The following is a 21,528-nucleotide window of genomic DNA, read 5'->3' as shown; positions in this document are numbered from 1 at the left end:
AACAGTGGTGGGCAGAACTGAATAAGGGATGATGTTTTGATGCTGACAGCTCACTAAGCATATCTAAAACATGATCATGAAAGGAAGTGTAGAAAATTGTTGGACCTGATAAAGCCGTTCCTAGGTACAGAGCTGGAAGCTCTTCTGGATTATCCTTCACCCAAAGGATAATATCTTCAAGGATGATTATTTTCCATTTGTAGGATATTTACTTCTGGAGGTGTCTGACGTGGAAAGACAGGATCAGGTTAAACCTGAGGCACTTAGAACAAGGGGCTTCACTCCAAGGCACTTTCCACACCCAGGAGATCAGGACAGATTGGAAGGAGAATCTTACTCACCAGCTGAATATTTGCCAGCTGAATAGTTAAGGCCATGAGATGTTGTGATGGAACAACGAACCTCCCCATGCAATCTATCGAGGTTATTTTCAGCACAGGTCAGCACTTTCAGGCTGAAGTTTGGAATGTGGGTTCTTACACTGTTCTTGCAAGCCATTTGCACCTCGGGAAGCAGGTACTTATTGCTGTGGTTATGTGGTCTGCATAAGCAAAGCCTCACACACACAGGAAAAGGGATCCTGTGCACTTCTGACAGTCCATCTTAGGCAATGGGAACAACCCCCTTTCAGGCTGAAGGGTATCACCCTTTTCTTAAAAACTGGGCAAGGTGGCGAACGGGGTCAAGAGAGAGGGAAATGTGCAGTGAGCCTTAACTGGGGTGACTGCCTGTGATGGCACAGCTGCATGGTGCTTCAAAGCAGCCTGGGATGTACATCACTGGGCAAGTTAATGCAGATCCCTGTCTCTTTGAGGCAGAAAATGGGGATGATACCACTAGAAATGCTACCAGTGCAGCACTGTTGACCGTGGCCTAATTCATGGTGAAATGGGTGGCTTGTTGAGCCCAGAGCTTTTGGATTTATAGACTTCCATGCAATAGTTCTTTAATCCAGGGCCCAGCAATAGAAAGGGGAATTATGCACATTTCATTTTAAGCATAAATCTATTTTTGCACTGGCTTCTTATTTTGACCTCATGGGTTTGGCTGTCTGTCAGAAAGCACAACATCCGATCCTACTAATTCCTTTCTTTAGGTCCTTCCTGTCAGAGTGCTGATGTGGTCTTGGTGAATTCCTGCACAAATTCACTTTATACAGTTTGGCCCTCTGGAGTTAACAATAAGTTTCCTCCTAACAAGGAAACCAACAGTGTTACAAACATATGCCTTCATTTACACACAGGTATGCTGACACCTAAAAGTCTGGATTTTGGTTCCTACATGAAAGCAGTTCTGGTTCTTGGAGGTGTTGGGAACACGGGCTCCTGTGAGAAGACTTGACTTCAGACATAGAAGTTTGAAAAAGTTGGCACGTTGAACAGGAATAATATTTCACCGTAGAAAGCGACAGCCCTGAAACTCTGTAGAGATAACCTCAAAACCCTTGTTGCTTAAAACAGCTTCCTTCATGTGGAGTTTTTCTTCTGGTACTGTCAGAAATACCCTTAGTCTGGACTAAATTCTTTTCCTTCTCGAGGCTCAGACTTTCTAGACTTTTTTTTTTTTTGTTGTTGTTGTTTTTTTGGTTTTTTGTTTTCTGCTGGAGGGAACTATTCCAGCACTAGAGCTGAATAAAATACAAGTGTGCCAGATTGGCTTCAGTTTTGTTTTAACAAACACTTTAGTTATGCTTAATTTTATGGTTTTTGCTTTGTCACTGTGTTTTCTCAAATGCTACAAAACTATATTCATTTTAAATGAGCACTAAAGCAAAGCGGTCCAAGAAGGATTTACAGACATGTTTATGACGGAAGCAATGTTGTAAAATCAGGACTGACACAGCACTGAGGAATATCTGGGCCATACTGGATATGAAGATTCTCTCCCACTCCCTCAGCCTTTAAATTATTGCTGCCATATCACTTCCAAATGAATTCGTCTTGCTGGATCAGATGTTCAGAAGACGAAACCTGGTCAGCTCTTAGATCAAAGTATCTTTTGTTTCAAAGTACAAAATAGATGCTAATCATTTTTTTCATATCCCTAAGAAAACTAAATGGATGCATTGTTGTTAAGAGTGGTGGGTTTAAGAACCGAAGAACTAATCTGAGAGGTACAGAACAGAAAACTATTAGAAAGGGAATGAAATGCCTGGCACTGTGAGGGCAGGCAGGAGCACCATTTCATACCCTGTTCAGAAACACTTCTATGATTTAATCCTGGTCTTCTTTCAACTACAAGTTGCCAGTCTCCCCAAACCAACACCTGAGGTGGGAATTCACTAAAGAGACTAAATAAAGTTTAATGATTGGAGCTGTAAAACAAAAGACCTACCGTAGGAACTTGCAGGTTCTTTTGTCTGTTCTGTACCACCAGCTCTCCTTTGCAGAGGAGAACCCTTCCATCTGCAGTCTGGTCCTTAACATGCATGAGTGATGGCTTTGCTCCCATGCGTAAATATGCATACACATTTCTAGTGCATGATAAAAGTTGGGGTTTTTTTTACTTTTTTTCCTGCAAACCACTGCTAATTTGATGCTTTCTCAGGTATAAATGTCAGTTGACACTTCTCTTTCTGACAGGGAGGGTTGTTGTAAAGTAAAGATTTTCAAAAGCAGCTCTGATTCTGAAGAGGTATCATGGAGGAGAACTGTTTTAATTCACAAACAGTCATGGAATTCTGTTTGCATAGCATGGGGATAATCCATACATGTTAAATGATTCAAATTGTGAGAAAATGGCCTTCACCAAGTATTTAAAAAATAGGAATTAATTTTTAGCACTCCCAAGTGCTCTACAAGTGTTTCTAAAATCTCAGAACTGGTACTGGAAAATGGAGACCCCTAAAATATCTTCCATCATCACCCTTTTTTGAGAAAGAACCACTGGATACACCTTATTCTCAACACAAATAATGCCCTGTTTCTGGTACAAGGTTGCTTTAGGAAGGTATCATTAAATAATAAAATATACAGTCCATTTCTAAAAGTTGTGCGAAAGAAAATTTGTTTTACAAATGCATAGGTTGATTAGAATCTGTGCTAAAGTGTAGTAAACATATAATTTTAGTCAAGAGTGTGAAAACCAGATGTTCACATATGTATTTCCAATCCTTTCTGAAGCTTATTATCTCCTGGTGGCCATCATTTTACATCTCATGGCTCCAGTGCTTCATCCCACACAATAGATCTGAATATTTTCACCCAACAGAGCTAACACCTGTCGAAGGAACCTAAAATTTCACATCAGAACTTGTGCTCCTAAAACACTTAAAAAAGCTCAGCTGAAACATAAATCCAGACTTTGGACAGATGGCTGCTTCACATTAAGGTTTATTTTCCAGAATTTTGTTGTACACTTTCCATGGATACTCAAAAGAGTAATTTCTTGATATTAGGATATTAGTCCATCAGTAATCTTCAGAGTTTCCACCTCACTTGCCAAACCTATGAATCTATTTGGCCTCCTGTTGACCCTTTTTTTTGAACATTGCAGGATGAATTTCATCACATGGCAGGGATTTACTATCCCATGAGTTGCCAGTAGTAGTCTCTGAGTTGTCCTGTTTTTAAGCTACAAGGTTCACTGACATTAAGAATAAACTGGGCTAAAAAACCTTTTTAGTAATTTCTTTAAAACCCCTGAGAAATGTGTCCCTCCCCAAGTCACTGGATAACCAGATTGCTAGCCAGGATACTTTTGATAGGAACATATATTATTTTTTTTTTCCATTTGAAAATGCTGATTTCTCAGATTCGAAACTTTCCAATGTAAGGTCCAGATATACTTTTCTCTGGGTTGGGGATAAAGTTTCTGACTGAATGATGAGACCAGTTCCTGTCTTCCCATCACGTTGCAGCATTGCCAATGACAAAAAAGCAAACACCTCACTTGCAATGACACAGAACCAGCCCGTCATTCATCCTAATTCAGATCAGGGTGTTAAGCCTAGATAATCTGTGTATCGAGTGACCATCAGCCTGTCCTCCTCAATACTTCCTGTTGAAATCGTTCTACTTTCTAAGGTACTGCTGAACACTCATTGAGTGTAGAGATACAGATGAAAGGACTCAGGGAAAACAGAGAAACAAACTAAATTAATTTTTTTCCTCCCCAAATACTGTTGACTCTTGCTCCAGTGACAACCTTGGACAATATTGCCCTTGTCTGAACATCTCTTTACATGGGAGTTGGAAAAAGAATGGATTCAGATGTTCTGTTTATTTATATGGTGATGTGGTCTTGTGATACTCCCTGGAGTGTGTGGGCCTGAACAATCCTCTTGACTGAGATCTCTGTGGAGATTTCTATTCAAACCTGCTGAAAACCTTACCTGGATTTTAGAGGACTTGTCAGAAGCAGAGCTAAACGTCAACATAAGATTCATCAGCAATACAAGTCCTTGCAGGTAGCTGAGTAACTGAAGGAACTCAAATAAAAGCAACAAAAATGTAAAGATTGACAAGTTAAGAAAAGAATTGCAAAAGCTGCATTGGCTGGGAGACAACTGGTGAGGGACATGCTTGTTCCAGTTTATTTGAGGCATGAAGCACCAGTTCTCAAAAAAGATTATCTGAAGATGAAAGAACTGTGAGGATTCTTTCCTGCTGACAGCTCAGGTCAAATGCATACTATCTATCAAAATGAAATATATAGAGACCAAAGAAATAAGCAAAATATGGGAGAACTAAGAAACAGAATAAGGAAGGCTGCTGGAAGAAAGAAAGTGTATTCCTGAAAAAAGTGAAACTGCCTGCCTCAACTCCAATAACAAAGTAAGAAATATCAGGAGAAACAAATTGTCGGCATCACATAATATTAATCAAAGACTTCTAAAGAAAGGCAAGTTGGAAATAATGGATCTTCTGACTGTGGAGCGTGATCTCTCATTTAAACCTATCTTTTAATGACATTCTCCAAGCAGAAACACACAAGTTTGGGTGCCAAGCAAGTTGGTAGATCTTATAATAAAGAATGATATCATGACGCATGAATAAATAGCATTTATTAATTTGTGTGGAAATGATCCAACCAGCTTCTGTGACATGATGAGAAACCCACTAGAGCTCTTTGAATGATTCAGTGAGCACTAAGGAGAATTGGTTGACAAAGTCTAAGGGGATTTCTTAAATGCAATCAACAAAGTCCTCCGCCAAAGCCTGTTAGAGAACCTGCTGTGAGATAGGTAAAACCTTAATATACATACCTGGGTAGAAGATGGGAAACAATGAGTAGAAAATAATTGTCAGTTCCTGAATGTTTGACAGTAGGGTTTCCAAGTATCCTCTGTTTGTGCTTGAGCTGTGCAGCATATACATACATACATATATATATGTATGTGTTTATATGTATAAATGTATCTGAATGAACTCAATATCTAAAGAAAGCACAAAGCTTGCTCACCAGCCTAGACAGGACTGCTCAGGGTAAAAATGAGAGCTCACTGTGAAGATATGCAGAGGCAATAAATCAGCTTCACAATACTGATGAAAAAATGCCAGATGGAATTCAGCGTTGATAAATCAGAGGTAATGCACCTGAGAAAAAAGCCCCCTCAATTAGCATACATAATGATATGCTCTTCAGATATGCTCTTAGTTATTACCCTTTAGGAAAGAGACCTTGGAAGGATGGCAGGCAGTTCTATAAAAAGCAACTCAATGTTCAGTAGCAGTCAAAAAAAAATCACCTTTGTTTGAATTTAAGAGCTACTTGGAGAGGAATAGCGAACAAAAAAGTCCTTATGCTACTTTGTAAATCTATGGCACAAACACATATCGAATAGTGTAGACTGTTCCAGACTTTCCACCTTAAAAAATGTGTGGTAAAACTTCTACTGTAGTTACAAGTGGATATAGATATAGAAGACCTGTAAGTGGACATCTGTTATTAGAGCAGCTAGTATAATACAAAAAAACCCCCCCCCCACATAAACACACTATTGAATACATAAACCCTCTCCAGGTCTAAAATAAAAAGAACAACAAAAAAGCGTTGTTATCCAAAATCTCATGTAGTATTTCTAATTATAGAGCTAAGTTTAATGTAAAATATTACAGCTACCTAAAAACCTTGTATTTCCTAATGCAGACCTAGAAAAGGTATAAAGATGCTTTCAAGTTATGGTATGGCATCAATACAAGGGTGGAATAAACAGTTCTGATATATAAAGTTGAGAGATGTGGAGAAGGCAATTAGAAAATGACAGCTTACTGTCTTTTCTAGTACAAGTTTTATGGAAGTCAACCATGAAACTAGTAGGTGGCAGGTTTGAAACCAAGAGGAAGAGGCATTTCCTCGTACAACACTGATTTAAGCTATGAATTTCTTTGCCACAGGATGTTGTGGAGGCTAAAAGTTTACAAAACATCAGAAAGTAACTAGACCAAATAAATCATAGAGGAAAAAACAACCAAGTATTAACTGCAAAAGCAGCAGCCGGTGGCTTAGGAAATCCATAAGCCACCAAGTCTTTAGAGCTCGAGGAATTTACAGGGAGACACAATGATATTTTTATTTGGTCTTTATACACTTCCCCAGACGTCCATTTTTAGCCATTAGTAGCACACTGTGTAAGGAAGGTCACTGCCCTGACCCAGTGCTGCCTTTTGTATGTCCTCAGAACACCGGGGCCAGGCAGAATGCATCAGGATCAAGCTCAGGGGAGAGCCCTGACCTCAAAGGTGGAGGAGAAAGATGATCTAGTTCAGCCACTTTGGCGATTATGTCATGGAAAGGGACAGAGAGGGGAGGCAGTGGCCTGGCATATTGTGCTCACCTTTATCCTGGTCCGAGCTCAGAGAAAACTCCTGCTGTAATCTGAGGTGTGAAGTTGATTTGGGGAATGATGGTGGTCAGCTTGAAGAGCTTGAAGGGATCACAACACCCTGATTAGGGGTCACAATGTCACTGTTAGGTAAGCCAGGTCAGACGCTTGATGGGTCCCCCATGCCAAGGGTACAACATATGGTGCAGCTTAGGGATGGTCCAAGGGCTCCGTGCTGATGTCCCTGCTAACAAAACCTGTGGTTTTGAAGGGCAACACACCAACTTCACTGCCAGACCTCTCCCTTGGGAGGGATTTCATTCTTATTCAAGCACTGGAATAAAGCACAAGTGCTCTGGCTTTAGGAGGATTTCCTGATTCTCCTAATGATATATGTTTTCTCAGAGAGCATTGTTCTTGAATGGAGTTTATTAAAATGAATCTGCAGGTAACTGCTCTGTTCAGCTTTTTGACAAATGGCTCTAACTCGACATTTAACTCCAAAGGGGCCAGGAAATGAAAATATAGCCCCATTCCTCAATAATTATTAATTTCCTGTCACTATTTTCCTTACTTCAAGAGTTTGGAAAGTTCTAAAAATCTTGTAAGGTTGATTAAAGAGTAATTTGTCAGTGGATTGGGGGGCAGGGAGGTAAAGAAAAGGGACAGAGGACTATTTCTGAACATCAAAAATAGTTTCAAATTCCCGCCAAGAAATGACAAATTGTTATATACACAGTCAGACAGGGAGATGTATATTTTGTTTTAAATTCCAATTTCAAAATGTACTGCATAAAGAGAAACCACAAATTAAAACTTCATGTGCTCACGCTGGCAGCAACACCACGCTTGGGGTTTTCTTCTAAATATAATACCCCCAAACCCTACCTAAACCTTCCTGCACCTTCTGTCCCCTCTTTAATAAGTAAGAACATGGTGTGTTTTGTTTTCTTGGTGACTTTTTTTCCTTTCGTTTCAATCACTGGTGGAGGACCAACCACTCACAACCTTACACAGGTAACATTTCCATTGGTTTCAATGGGAGGTTTGCCTGTGCCAGGTCTGCAATATTTTTCTTGGTATTTATATGACATTGAGGAATGTGTAACAGGAATGAGGAACAGTCTTGGCAGGAGAACGAGAAACAAACACCATTTTGTAAAGGGATGGAGAGCAGAGGAGGAAGATAATGATGTTAGGAGCACTATGTAAAACTTTACCCTTCTTCCATCTCTGTAATTTCTCCCCTTTAAATAGAACAGCCTTTGAATTTGAGTCAAATATATAAAGAAGATGAATTTGGAGGATTCAGTCCTGGCCACAGGAAACAAGCCACATCAAAATCCCCTAAATAAATCACCTCTAATTTAAGCAAAACTGTACCAGAGAGTAAAGACAAACCAGTTCTTTCAGCTTTCAGAAGAGAAGTCAACATCAAAGAAGAAACCTGAAGGAGAAGCCTAGAAATGTAAATCTGTTGGTCTTTTCACACTCAAATTCTCACGCTTCTTCCTCCTTTTACAGAAGAAGAATATGGTCAAACTTGGGGGAATGACTTAACAGCTTTTATTAAAGGGTAGCATAGTCCTCCCATGGATAACTGGAGAATCATTATAAAGAGAATTTAGCAGTGATTATCTGTCCCAGTTTGAATGCTGTAGCTTGGAAGTTTTGACCCATGAGATGTTAAGATCTCAGTCCAATTACATAAAAATGTATAAATATGAGCACTGATGAGGAAGAGAAGTATCCTGCTGAAAGATGAGTGGTGCTGAGTTCCCTTCACTTCTATGAAGAACATAGGAAGAAAAGTCTTCTACCATGTTAAGTGACATTGAACACATTAGAAAGTGTCCAATATATGCAAAGGAGGGCTACCACTTCCATTTTACTTCGTGTTGAGAAGTTAAATGACTTTGCTGTGAGGTCCTTGTGTGAGGATGGATTTGGTCTCCATTTGGTCCATCCAATGAAGGCAGTGGTGATGAGGACACTCAGTGCTGGGTGTTAAGTATCAAAGGTTTGGTGGTGGAAGTGCCACCACATTTGATTGTGTGTAAAGAAGCCATGTCCATGTCCAAATGGTCAACCTGGATGGCTTGGCTCTTGTAGAGACTCTAATTGAAGGGAGATGAGAATCATACTACGTTATAGGCAGTTAAGAGTAATTTCTTTGAAGGAAACAAGGTACTTCCTGTTATTGTTCTCAAAAAGCATCAGAGAAACATTAATCATTTGCAACAACAACACTAAGGAAAGCCCCCAAACCACGGGAACAATGCGATGTAGAATAATGTGAATTAATTGCTAAATTTAGTACCTCTGTGAAAAACTCTCTACTGACAGCTCTGAATTGCTCTGCCTGGAAACCACCTGAGCACTGCCTTATTTCTAGACATCTGTCACCACTGTTATTATCTAACAACAAGTATAACATGAAAATAATCATTCTGTTTAGGCAGGAACACTAACTAATTGACTGACATGAAATTGCATCAATAGCATTATCTCCTATTGACTTTTTGATAATCTGTTGATGAACTGTTCGTGTTTTCCAGGGTGGAAAACTCTAATTGTTTCCCAGCAGAAACCCTCCAGCAAGAAGTTTTCTTTAATGGCTACCTAATTTTTCAAATTTAAATTATAATGCTTTAGAACTTCTGTTGATATTCCATTATCTCTGTGCTTCTTGTTTGTTTGTTTACTGCTTGATTGTTTTTATTTGGTTATTGTTGTTGTTTTCCCAGGCTTCAATCATCTGCAGAATGCATACTTGTATATTTGATATGGTAGTAGAATAACAGCTGGATACCTGAAATTCAGTTTGCAGCCTTTCCAGCCTAATTTTGAAGTTCTAGGCTGTTAAAGGTATTTAGGCACCTAAAAGGTGCAAGTAGGTGCTTCTTAGGTATCTAATTTACACTAAAACTAATGGGAATTAGGTGTCTTTCGTGATCTTATCAAACATAATGTAGGACTGTCATAGCAACAGAAGTTACAAAATAACTCTAAAATTCTGGCCTTTTTTGATGTAAAGCAGTCTTTCCAGAATCAGTCATTTTTACAATGTAAGTTTTTCCCGAATGTTCATTTTTGTGAGAGCCCTACTACTGCCACTTTAGCTGAAAAACCTCCTCTTACAAAGTGTGTTAATGTCTCACACATTGCTCTTCTGTGTTTGTGGTTTACGGTCAAATACCACGCAAACACTTCATGGACCTCAGAAACTTTCCTGTGTGATCAGAAGTTTGACATAGTCTACTGCCTGGTGCATAATCTCAGAGATTTTCTTGCCCTACTGGCCAAGTTGCTTCTGAACATCACATCTTTTTAAGGACTTAAAAATACCGTCCAAGTACTTTTGAAAAAAATCTTCGGGAACACGAGGGGGTGTGTGAGTATTTTCAAAGTTGTAGTTTGACTAAGCCAGACACCACTTAGATCATCAAGCAGGCATGCATTTGGGACACAGAGGCACTGCAGTCCTGGCGTATTCAGCCCAGAATCCTCATGGTTATGTGAATAATTATCCCTTCATACCGGCCTAGAAATCTTGGACGGAATTAGCAATCACAGCAAGGGTGCTAAGAAATAATTTGTACTGTACATCTGTTAATGTCCCTTAGCCCAGCTGGAACCTACATGCTTTCTTCCCTATCTCGGGTTTCTCAAATTGTGTTGATGTGTATTTAAGCTGCAGGAACATTCAAGGCAGTCAGGCAGGGGGGAAGCACTAACTTCCCTGGTATTTTGATTCCAAACTGTGATCTCTCTTATCAGAATGTCAAGTGCCATTTGGCCTCCTGTTCTCAGCTTGTGTGGTTAACTCAAGGAGGAGCCTGTGAGGGCAAGGCCATCACAAGTGTAGAAGACCTAGAGGACAACTCAGACAAGCATTCTCCAACAGGTGTCCCCTGAGAGCACCTAACTGGGATTACACTGACGTTATCCCAACCAGACACGACTGACGCTGATTTTTTGAAACGTGTCAGCCAAAACAAGAGCTTCATGTTTTAGTTTGCCTTGTTTTTGAGAAGAAGAAACAAAGTCCCGAAGTCTTTTTGATTGCTAATGCTTTCCTCCTCCTCCTCTTCGCTCTTGCAGCTGTAGGGGCATGGAGGGCTGTCAGGAAAGTGTCATTCAAACACATAAGTCATTAAGGTGCAAAAGGGGACAGTAGGACAAAGTGGCCCTCCTTTGATCAGGAGGTTGAACTAGAGATCTCCCAACATCCAAACTACAATAACCATTTATCCTGTAAGAGTGGGGATGCCCGAAATTTCAAGACTATTTTGCTGTTAGAGTTTCCTTTTTTGGATGCACAGCATTTTGTTTAGCCTCTCACTTGCCTTATGATCACATCATATTTATGCTTAACATGCTTTCTTTCATTCACTCGCTCTTCCCACTCCTCTCTTTTACTCGAATGCCACAAACTCTTCCCACCCCATATATTTCTATTTTACACCAGAATTATGCAATTCATCTGGGATTTGCCTTGGAGTGCTTCCAAATACACCCACACAACTGCTCTAAAAGTGATGAGGTTTATCCAAAGACGGACTTGGCAAGTCTCTGTTTCAAAGGGTTACTGATCCAAAATGCTTCAGGAAGAGACTTTAAAACACACAAGTATCCCCACAAAGCAATAAAATATAAGGTTGTGAATAGTTTCTGTATTTAAATGTTTAGAAAAGTTGAAGCTGGTAGCTAAAACAATTTGCCTGAAAATGGCCACTTCTCCACCACTGAACCAATATCAGTCAGTTTGATGACAACTAGTTGGGTACTCACAGTCTGTGACTATTCAGGGTTTCAGGATGTTGAAGACCTGCCATGTTTTTCCTTCAGAACAACATTGGAGTTTGGTTCAACAAGGTTACAGGCGGTCAGAGGAATCTTTAACACACTGTTGACTAATTTTGTTCCATCTACAGATGCATAAAACATCCCTATTGTCCATGGGTAAGACTATGAATCTAGAGTAAGGCTCTCCTCTTGGACTGCTCCACAGCATTGACTGAGTTGCCTTTCTCCTCCATGCCTTAGTATATACCCTCCTAGAATATGAGGGTCCACAGTACAGTCCTCTGTTGTAGAAACAAAGAGCTACTGATGAGAACTGCAATGTAATGACTAGGATTCTGTTTCTGCCAGTGCACTAATTCCAAAACCCACACCCAAACTCATGAAACTACCTTTTAAATGATGAGACAGAATAATTCTTTTTATTCTCTTTTTTTTTCCTTCTATTTTTTTTCAAGATGTTCCCTGCATTTGTGTCCCCTGGGTAGCAACAGTGGAAAATGTTGGCAAGGAGAGCAGACAGTAGACAAGGTCCTATTCGCCCAAGTCTGAGGGCTTTGCCTGTGTCAGTGATGTAAGGATACCAGTCTTCTTCAAGAGGTGTGGTTTATCAGTGGAGCTTTTGCAGTGCCTCAGACGTCAGGCTAATGGTCTCATACAGATTCTGTAAGATGCCTTTCATTCATCCTGCCAAACAGGAGCTGTGCTTGTGATGCTTTCCCAAACTGAAGGGCATTGCTCCATGAATGCAAGCAATGTTAAAGCCTGAATAATGCACAGAGTCTTCCATTGGCAGATCGCTTCCACCGCTCCCTTTGCCCTCCCCACCATGTGGTTTAGCTTTTGGCTCTGCAATAGATACTCTGAATCAATGTTAGCTTTCTGAGAGACTAACGCTGAACACTGAAAGTCTGAGTCAAATCCAGCCATGTTACAACTCCATTGTTTGACTGTTAGTTGTTTTGGGTGATTTTGCCCTGGAGTTTTATCACAAATGAACTGGGCCTTTTGGTAGCATACACAAGTACATCTATTTTTTCACTTGGTGCCCCGAAGACATCCATGTACTAATCAATCCATATGGGAAGCCAGAATCTTTATAAGAGAAGAACATATTGTTCAATGTAAATGTTTGACTCACCTTTAGCCCACAAAACAGAAAGCACTTAGAAATGGAAAGATGAGGGGCATAAAAAATAGCGAGACCATGCAACCTACAGAGGTACATACAGTGTAACAACAAGTTGTGGGAACTGTGAAACACTGTCCCAATTTGAGATGTATTTCAGTTTTCAGCTGAGTATAATCCTAGATTCTGCACAAGCAAAAACTTGTCCTTTTTGCCAGAATGTAATAAAATGTTTGTGATGTTTTTTATGGTGCAAGTCACCATCCACCTAATACAAGCTGGAGGCCATTACCTTCATTTCTGAGACAGAGCACAACACATCTCCACACCAAGCTCCCAGAGCTGAAGACTGGTGGCAAGCTGACTGCAAAGACTCCCAAGGGCCGTGTTTGTTTCCTGAGAATGACCTGATGGCATGACATGGGCTGGAAACCACTTTACACCACGCTCTGTTCACCTAGACCAGCCTAACACAATATGCAAGGAGAGATACAGCTGTCCAGGTGGCTGTGTGATAGCCTGGCTCCCAAGTCAGGGTCTGTATGCACACATCTGTGAAACAGCAACCTCCAAATCCCAAAATCCACTAACCCTGAAGGGTCAACCTGAATCAATACGTCCACTGGGTGGTACTGGGAAGTTTCAATCAATATAGTTCTCAGGACGGACAGGGATTTGCTCTGGCATCAGAGCTGCTGAAGGCCAAAAGTACCTTAAAACTCTCTTTTGTAACCAGGACGGTCTCTCTGGTTATCTGGGACCTGTGATCTTCCAAACAAGAAGAGTGAAGAGGACCACCCTAGTTCAGTCTTATCTGTCACTGGTATATGTGTAATGTAGCTTATAGCTGTGTCCATCTTAAGCAAGTAGTGGACTCACTTTTCCTCTTCTAGTCTCAGAGAGAGACTGGAAAGCTTCCTCCAAGAGATGACAGATGAAGTCAGTTGAGTCACTTTAGGGAAAAGAAAGACTCATGACCTGATAGCTTACCATGACCAGGATTTTATTAAGTATGATAGAGCTCTATGACTCAGTAAAATCTTTCCTATATCTCTGGTGCTCATTAGTTTTCATACAAACATAGCACAAGAGCGTGATGTCCTCAATGCTGCCCTTCCAGTTGAAGAAATAAATTCAAATCCATTATACCAGTCAGAAATTGCAAGGTACTGTTAAATTCACTTTGTTTTCCCTTTAAATGCTTTTTTTGATAACATGACTAGAAGGCTGCATCCTTGGACATTTCAGCTTTCCTTGCTTTTCCTCATTTTACCATTCAATGTTTCTGTGGATCACCTTCATGCCTAATCAACTTCAAACACTCCCTCAAGCATCCTAATCCTTCTTCAGTCCATCTAGTGCTCCTATCTCTTACTTCCCATGTATTTCTGTGGGATCTTGGAAGCTTCTTTAAAACCTCTCTTCTTACTCAGTCGCTTTATCCTTTACTCTATCCATCCATCCATCCATCATCCCGAGTATCAACTCTGGCAGGACCTGAGCAAAACTGAGGTGGAAGGAGAAGGAAATGTTTTCAATAGGTATAAATGACAGTCATAAGACAAGACGTTGGCTTAGGGGCAACGGGGATGTGTTTATTCCATGAAGTACCATGCAGAAATACCTGAGCTAGCTGGGAACATGTTAGTTCAGGTTACAGAAGCAAAGTGTACACACACTAGCAGAAATACTGGAATTACTTGGGTGTGGCTTTCAGGGATTATCCTGTTCCACCCAAATAGAAAAGTACTGTGAAGTTTATGTAGCCAAAAAAGTGATCGTTTCCTTACACTTTAAAGCCCAAAAGATTTTTGAAAGTTTTTACTTTCTTTTCCCTTAAAGAATCATTCATTATGAATAGTACATTTTGTACAGATGAAACTTGTAGAGCAGCTGTGAAGACGCCACTGCTGTTGCTGCCCTCCCTAGTGACTCCAAAGTATTGATGGCAAAGTTAGAGCAGAAGAAATAACAGTGGACGGGCTGAGTTGAATATTTCTGCTTGCATGGTCATCAGGAAAAGTGGCTGGTGCAGTTGAACAGAGGGGAATTATGAAAAATGATCTGCTGCTTCAGGTAGGCTGCTGAGAGTCAGGAGATCTCACTGCAGGTGCCTTATCACTAAATCACTGGGACCCTACTTCTCTCTCACACTCCTTCCACATCAGCAGACTTCCTCCAAATCTACATTCGTATAAAGAAGATGAAGATCACAAACTTCAGCTCTTGGTGCACAACCATCTCTCTGAGAGGTATTTATGTACCTCTTAGCTTTCTGCATGAATGTTTTGCTCATTGTCTCAGAAGGCAAATTTGATGAAATTTCCAGATTCATTTTGGAAATGGTAGAAGTGGGAGACTTTGTGGTTTGTTTGACGAAGTCTGTGGAAGGACTTAAACCAAGGTCTCTCAAATCGCAGATTAGCACTTTAACCTCTACATGATCTTCCTTCTCTATCTCAGTTTCCACTGGACAGAGGAAATTTCCTCCACAGGGGTCCAACATAAATGCTGCAGACTTAGCTACAATAAATTCATATAGCAATCGCTGAAATAAGCATCTTTATTCTCAGATAACACACCGGTCTAGGATGCTGCTCAGGAAGCACCATAGAGCACAAGCTTCTTGCTCAATGTGTTTGTTAGTGATTTCCTCCAGTGGCTGAGACCTCCTGAGTGCCTGCATGAGAGCTCGATAGTGGCCCATTGCCATGGAGGTGCTGCATTTTCATCCTAAAAACACAGAGAAAAACAAGGGATGCATCTGGATTGTGCCGAGATGGGGAAACTACCTAAACAGGAAGAGGTTAATTTGGGTGGTGAGCCAAGGTCACGAAGGCTGATGCAGAACAAAACTGCCTGTCAGCTGTGTGGGCTGAGCGGATACCCCCGTGTTGGGATGCAGAGCATCCACATATGGTGGCTGTTCATCCCTGTGCCGGGCTCACCTCTCTCCCTCAGCAGTTTGCACTTTGCCAGCACACCAACGTTAAAACTTCCTTTAGCTTCCAGAAAGAAGATAAACATGGCTTTCAATGCAGATTAAATACACACACACTTTTGAAACATGGTTGGTCATTACTAATTCATGGATGCTGTCCAGAGAGTGGAGAAAAACATTTCCCCTCGTAGGTTTAGCAACAAAACCAAGGAAAAAAAAAAAGTCAATGACTTATACTGTACACTAAAACAGCTTAAAACACAAACATTTCCAGAGCACAATATTTCAAGCAGCCTTGTAACCGGAGGAGCTATTTTTTAACTGGATTCCTACGTTTTACTACCAACAGCCTTGTCTTATTTGCAGAGGCTCTGCTAGCTGTCAGACATCCTGACTCCACTTAATAAACTCACTTAGAGCAGAACTTTCTTAAGTCACAGTGTAAGTACATAAATTAGTTGTTTCAGCGTTAGACCAACACACTTTTCTTTCTTCCCTCTCTCCTGAGCACTGAGCTATGATGAAGAAACTCAAGTCTCAAAAGAACCAACAGTTCATTAAAAAATACTGCCATAACCCAATGTGTCTAATACACTGCAGCTCCCATTGGTTTTGGTCAGAGCTGCAGGGATGATTACTTGTGGGTAAAACTAGGCAGAGTTTGGGTCCTTAGGTCTGGGACCCTAAGCTTAAATTCCACTTTTGAAATGCTTTGTGTGATCTCGGAGAAGGAACTACAGAGGTGACATCAGGTCATAAGCAGATTTCTTACTAAGTGAAGTTTGATGCACCAGGAAGCTAAGAGACTCTCCAGTGTCTCACCAGATAAGCAGAAGCAGGGCATGTTTCATTAGTGGGTGGATCTTGGTCTAGTTCCTTGTGAAAATGAAGCTCAAACAAACCCCATAGTCATGTCTCCGTCTCTGTCTGACCCTCCCTCATAACTCTTCCATCCATTGGTCAAATTTATTCACATTCAACAGAAAGAAACACATTGCAAAAGTAAATAAAACTGAAGGATATGGGCTGCCAAGTGAGACAGGGATGCCAAAAGTCCTGCTGTCTGAGAGGAAGGCCACTTAACCTTTCCGCTTGTCCAAAAGAGGATGGGATTTTGGCAATGCAGGCTCACACCTTCACAGAAAAAAAATATGAAAATGATGCAAATCTCCAAGGCACTGGGCTCTGCTCATTCCTGTGCTTGCAACTGGTATCTGTTGCTGTTGATGCACAAAATCACTCATGGCAAGTCTGGAGGGACTCCTAGGGTCACGACCCAGAACTTAGCTCTGCTATCCTCTCATCCTGGGAGGGATGAAGTGACTTTCCTTCTCGTCATGCCGATTCCCATCTGGAGATAGGGCTGGCCTGACCTCTCAGAGCAGGAGGCATGAGAGCCACCCCTTCCCAAGGCTGGTCCCTTTGACACCAGAACAGGGGGGAAAGCACCTTGCACTCATGGGAGTTGGTTGGGAGCTGTGTACAGCATCTATTCCTGCTCTTTGGTCCTTTGCCCTGCCCTGGCTGTCCCTGGGGGAAGTTCAGAGCAATGCTGGGCTGGTGACAGGCAGTAGCTGGCAAAGCTCAGTGTTGCAAACACTGTTTCTCTCGCCAGCTGCTATGTGTTTTACCTGGTGGCAGCTGCTACTTTTACATTAAAACTCATTTCTTGCTAATAATCTCTGTGTTACATCTTGAGAACCAGATCTAGCCCTCTGGTAATTTGATCTTAATTAAACAATTTAGCTGCCAGTCCAGTCCCTTTCTGGTAAGCTGTGTATTGCAATGTTTGGTGTTAGTCAAAGACAACAGACATTTATCAGACCTGGTGCTGTAAATATAGCTCAATTTCCAAGAGGTGCTGATAGTAAAGTTTGCTTTGCCCTGCCCTACCTCTCCCATAAGCTGAGTCATAATAACACACGGAGTTAACCCAACTCCATTGCATGGTGTAATGCTCAGCAAGATTTGGCAGATAGGAGATCTCGCTAATCTTACAAATCTCATCTTCCACACTGAAGCAGTTGGCTGGGATACATTTCTTTTTTTTTTTTTTTCACTTTTGTTTAAGTTATTGTGTAGTACAACCTTCCAAGTTACATAATGGTTTCTCTCTTCACTTGGTGTCATCTGAGCCCTACACAGGAATGCACACACATGGCCTCTGACAGCTTGTGAAGTCCTCCAGGGCCACTGCTCCCTCTCCACACAGCAGTTTAGGAAGAGCAGGTGCTACACATTCGCATACATGTATGTTTTTCAAGAGCCAGCTACACCTGTCTTGCACCATGTGTCATAACCTTTTGGAAGATTTTGAGCAGTTTGTACCAAATTACCATGAGATTATCAGCAGAAAGAACTATACTTTTCTCCCTCCTGGAATAACTGGAGTTGCCAAACATATCTAGTTATGCTCTCACAGGAAAAAGCCATGTTCACTGCAGGAATCAAATTCTCAGCCATGGGGAGCCCAGGTGTTGTGGTCCACTCCAAAATGCAGTTTTTTGACCCAAGGTAAAATCTTCAGCTTATGGAAAAAATATGCCCCTGCATGGAACAGTGGGGAACAGATGGGAGGCAGATGCTTCCTTCACTGAGATGTTTCAGCCTGAAAAAGGGCTGGGTGTTGTGGAACCTGGAAACCCTCTGTTGGTTTGTTGCTCACCATAGTCTAGCCATTTTCCCTAAATCCTAGGTGAGTAATTGCTGAGCCCTTGCTGCGGTCCAGGCAGATGGTCCCCAGGTGACAGATGCAGATCTGGCATGGCAGGGGCTGATCATGGGGGACAGATCATGCTGGTTTCACCAGTTCACCTCTGAATGGGAACTCCAGCCTGCCCAGAAGCAAGTGCCAGCAGTGTCTCTTCAAAAACATAACATTTACTCCTCCCAAATAATTTTCAGAGACAGAGCTACAAATTTTGCAGAGGGTTGTGAGTTCACTCAGTTCTATCTCAATTATTTTGTTTTTCCCTTTTTGTCTCTATGTATTTTTCATTCTTTGCTGCAGTATTTTGCTACTTTTATTTTTCCAGTGGATGATTTTGCTCCTCCCCTGCCTGCTTCATTTCTCACAGCCTCTCCTAACTCAGTGACATTTGTGTTGAAATGTTCAAACCTACCCTGCTCAAGAGGGCTCAGGAGCAGTATAAACAAGTTTGCCTGTGTGTTTAGCATGCAGCTCAATGGTACATTTACAGTAGATATTCTGCTTTAATTTGCTTTTAAACAGCCCCTTCAAACAGCTCAGAACTCTGACATTGTTCTTTTAGGTGCATTACAAAACCATAATTAATTAGCTGGGCTCCCCTGTGGATTTTCTCAGATTTTACCCAATCTTCCCGCCAATTTTAATGACCTTCCCAGTTAGGGGCTTTACATCTGTAAATGCTGAGTGCCATTCAGCACTTAGTAAACAAGGGGTATCTGAGCAAAATAGCGGAGCTTGAAATCAAAGAGTTTACTTGTTTGTACTACAGGAGACACTGGCGGTCTGGGTGGCTCTGAGCATCTGCCATGCTGTTTGATGACTGAATTTTGGCTTTCTGTCCTATATTAAGAGCACCCAAGATTGATCTGTGTTACCCTTCCATAAAGCTGGGATTGTGGGGAAATCTGTACTGCAGAGCCCTGCTATCCCACTCACTCTTCTTTGCATTTTGAAAGTAAGAAACAGGACTTTTTGTTCATTGTCTGTGCAAAACTTGCCGAGAGCTCTCCAAAGAGAAAGTCAGCCAAGCGACTTTCAGCTGCTCCCTCTTCTTGCTGGCTTCAGGCCAGCGTTCCCTAGCAGGTGTCGTGTACTAGCAGATAAGAAGAAAGAAAGAGGAAAGAAAGAAAGCTGAGCAACAGGAAAAGATTTGATGGTCTATCATGTGGGCATGGACCATCTATCACCTCACAGTTCTCAATGGCTCTTTAGATTTTAGCACACATGGTGCGAAGGCAACATGGACCTTCTCACTGTCTTGGGAGCCCACCTCATGCAGGATGTTGCTGCAAGGCAGGAACTGCTATCCATGCAAAAGAGAGCATCTCCACCTGGAAAGCAGCAGCCAGCTTGTGGCTGCACAAGAGGGATGGAAATACTGGTTTTGTTCTCATCAAAGTTGGGGTTTAGGTGGTTCTTCTTCAGTCAGAAGGGTGGCTCAGTGTGTTGTGTGCGTGGCTGGAATAGAGCATGTCAGGATCCAAGTGGACTGTTTTTGATGGATGTAGTATGCGAGCATGGGACTGGCACCATTTCTTGGATCCAGGTCTGGCATGAGCTACATGAGAAATAACTATGATCAAGAACAAGGAGAGCTGGGCTGGAGCACCGGCTTCACCGGAATACAAAACCACATAATGGGACTGTAAACAGAAGACATGATTTCCCCAGTGATGTCAAAGTTATGTGCCGCAACATGGGAAGCAGGTTTTCTACACATTCTGACAATTTTCAGAAAGTATGAAACTGCAGCAAGAAGCTCTGTGTCTGGGAAACAGAGGATGCACAACCAAAAGAAATTCTTTTTAGTACTAATTAGAGAAGCCGGAGTATAAAATAAAATTACCTCCCTGAGGTGCACAACCTGTTCTCACCAATATGAATTACGATTACTCCCGAATAAAGTGAACCGGTGTCTGGTTTTAAATGTTCCAGTTTTAGATGAGTGTGCAGTTCCTGCATGTTCAGAGTCTTTAGTTGCACCTGCATTAGTACATCAAGAACTGCAGTGATTCAACCAGCCAAACCTCTTTGTCTGCTCGTTCTGTGGCAACTCGACAGCCTTCATGAGCCTTCATGTAAGAGCAGCTGTTCAAAGGGCTGAGTGCTGAGTAAGATATAACCAGGCACTGCTGGAGGAAAGCTCACTAATAAAAGAAAACTGATTAGGCAACAGTGCTCTGTCTGTGCCCTGGCTCTCCATCTGTAAAACAAGGATGATGGTATCACCCTTATCTTGCAGGGGAGTTGTGAAGAGAGATCGTATTAAAGTTGATTTAAAAGGTGCTCAGAGACTGGTGGATAGAGGAGCAATGTAATTGCCTCTGAGAGTGAGATTTTCTTGCTACAGTTTTTAACTTTCAGATGGATCACGGCAAGAGCTTGTATAAACTGCTCCTTCAGGACTTTCCAACAGGAGCAGCAGTGGGCCCCTTTGCTCCTCCTGGGGCTGATATTAAGCTCATTGTTTGGGTTTGCAGAGGCTGGAGAACCTTCTGGGAGATGTCATGTAGCCCAGGCAATTGGGCAGAATAGCAGCAGATAAAAGGCTCTGCTGGAACAGACAAGGAAACGATCTATTGGCTGCAAATGGGTGAGGAGCCAGGATAAGGATAGAAGTATATGTGTGCAGGGGGGACAGGCTGTTCTCCTAAAGGACAAAAGCAAGGCTGTGGGCTTAGTTATCTAGTGTCCTCTGCCTCAAGTCCAGTATAGCTATGAGTGCTTTCATTCTGAGAGTTTGAGTAATCCCAGGAAAACATGAGGGTCAAAGACTGGGTTTTGTGGATTTGAGTCCATGTAGGGACCTTGAATACAGATGAATACAGATATTGGACACTATGACCAAGCAGCTGATCATGCTCATTTGTAAATCATATATGCCAAATCCTTTTTCTCTGAAGCAATAACTAGAAGGAAGTACCAATTCCTACTTCATGCTTCGACGAAAACCTGATGAAATTCAAATGAGACACAGTGTGAAATCAAGAGTGTCTTTTAAAGTACCTGAGAGGATACAGTGCCAGAAAAATCCAGAGATTAGTAGATTATTTTGCCCACTTCTGTTCTCTGTATCCAAGGCACAATTGTTTTTTCCAAGCGACCTGAATTATTGATTCTGAATTGTTAAGGTATAATCAAAGATTACTATCAGGCTGGTTTTAGGCAGTTATTTT

The sequence above is a fragment of the Corapipo altera genome, unplaced genomic scaffold (assembly GCF_003945725.1).
Source record: "Corapipo altera isolate COAL_440 unplaced genomic scaffold, ASM394572v1 95, whole genome shotgun sequence".
NCBI lineage: Eukaryota > Metazoa > Chordata > Aves > Passeriformes > Pipridae > Corapipo > Corapipo altera.
This window is presented reverse-complemented; position numbering follows the sequence as displayed.